Source organism: Octopus bimaculoides, chromosome 7 (assembly GCF_001194135.2).
Source record: "Octopus bimaculoides isolate UCB-OBI-ISO-001 chromosome 7, ASM119413v2, whole genome shotgun sequence".
Taxonomy (NCBI): domain Eukaryota; kingdom Metazoa; phylum Mollusca; class Cephalopoda; order Octopoda; family Octopodidae; genus Octopus; species Octopus bimaculoides.
The window spans coordinates 42,096,606-42,098,869 of NC_068987.1; the positions used below are offsets into that span (position 1 = coordinate 42,096,606).

A 2,264-nucleotide genomic window follows, 5' to 3' on the forward strand; every position below is an offset into this window, starting at 1 on the left:
CTGAGACTATCCAACAGACCTTGATGAAACTTGACACATGTGTAGGGCTTATGCCCATGGGTTCACTTACGCATTTGGAATTTTTATAAAATCAATTTTTAATCAGCATCGATTTTTCAAAAGTCATAAAATTTCAGCATTTTTTGCACTAGCCATCATGACATCAAACAGAAAGCTTATTAATGGTAATCTATTTAGCATTTGCTACTTCTTCATGTCAATGCAAATTGTTTTCATTTGCAAAATCTTATTTCAATTCATTGTTTAAATTGCACAGCGTTTCAGGTTTTGAGTAGGTAAACGTAGGCATTTTGCACACTAGCCATCATGACATCAATTTGACAAAATCTGCCCCAAAGTGTAAAATTTCACCATTTTATACATATGCACAAAAATGATGACATGGGTTTACTATGAGACTCTGCTCATTTCTTCATCAAATTGGTCCTACCCATTAATATAGATTTTAAATTTTAGAAAAATGTTGAAATTTAGTGCAAAATATTTCATGGCTATAAACAGACATCTTTTTAACGTTAATTTATTACTGGGTACCTCAGCTAGTATATACATATAATGCATATACAATATACAGTGTGTGGCAAAAGTAACGCCCTTTTGTATTTGACTTTTCCAGTTTGTTTGCTCTCTCTCTCTCACATAGGATTGTTGCAGGCTTTTTTCAATCTCCACCAGAGTTGTTTCTAGGAGGGACCTTTCACTACTTTTGGAATGTTGGTTGAAGCGATTTGTAACCTTCGTCCTCTACCTTGGAATTTTGTTCTGTTTTGTGTTGGCCATGTGTTCTGGGACATAGTTCTGGCATATGTTTTGCATGACAGGCTTCAAATATTCTAGTTTCATGTCAATATCTGGTGTGGAGAGATATTTCGGGCAGTCCTGTCTAGGGATCTCTTTTTGGATTGATTTCTTGTCTGATTTGCGAAAGTTCAGATTGGAGAGATTTGGTAAATGCACATTTAATCCCCTAATTAGACATATACACGTTTCCACATTTATAATATATGGTTTCATACATTTGTAATACCTTATTTCTTGTAAACAATCTAAAAATCACATCTCCTTCTCAGATCACTATAACCTATTATATTATACTCACTAGCCTATATGCTCATCAACTTTTTACTTTTATAATTCTTAATTTAATATAATTTAATTTAATTTAATCTAATCAAATCAAGTCTCAATATCAATTTTTACTCTCATAGTTAACTATGAATTATTTGTTTCTATGTTTTGATGGATATATAATTTTTATATAATTTGTTTATGTTATCTGTTAACCACTAACTAATCATAGCAGTGTCATGGCCTTTCAAATAAATTAGCTGACCAATTAGATAACGTGAAATGACGACAACCCCCTACCCATTACCTATAGAGATCCAGCAACTTAACTATAAAATAATGGAAAAAATAACGGAAGATAATACAGTATCTTGTTAACTACCAGGAGATTTAATGCGTTTAGTAATTTAGTACAAACTGCTATCATAACTATTGATATAAACTTTCACCTCATAATGAGAACCATGATTTTAGACCCTCAACTGTAAACACAACATATATTTATGTATATGTCTATCTAAGTGTGTTCGTTTGTTCATTCATACATTTATTTATATGCAAAGACAACACGAACCACTGCAGGAATACACCTTACCTAACGCATGAAATATGTGTGTGTGTGTATGTATATACCTATATTTGACTGCATGTATATATATGTATTTCTCCTTTTATGTGCATTTTCAGTTCTGAAAAACTGTACCCTCTCAAACTCCATTATTTTCTTCAATTATACTGTTATTTCTCTTCCTCTTTTTAAGCATTCTCTAAAAAGAATATTGTACTACACCTACTAATAACTAATTTTGTTGTAAGTATGTACATGCACATATACATGAATGTGTGTATGCATATGTATGTATGTATGCGTGTGTATGTACATATGTATATGTATATATATATACATATATATATACATACGTACATACATATATATATATAATATATACATACATACTCTTTACTCTTACTTGTTTCAGTCATTTGACTGCGGCCATGCTGGAGCACCACCTTTAGTTGAGCAAATCGACCCCAGGACTTATTCTTTGGAAGCCTAGTACTTATTCCATCGGTCTCTTTTGCCAAACCGCTAAGTGACGGGGACATAAACACACCAGCATCGTTTGTCAAGCAATGCTAGGGGGACAAAGACAGACACACAAACACATATATAT

General features: G+C 32.4%; 1 protein-coding gene across 4 annotated transcripts in view; it reads right to left on the minus strand.

The window, feature by feature from the left end:
- The window catches only part of LOC106884301 (nucleoprotein TPR), a 163,596-nt gene that overhangs the window by 133,634 nt on the left and 27,698 nt on the right, over window positions 1-2,264 (minus strand). The gene's annotated exons all lie outside the window — the stretch shown is intronic.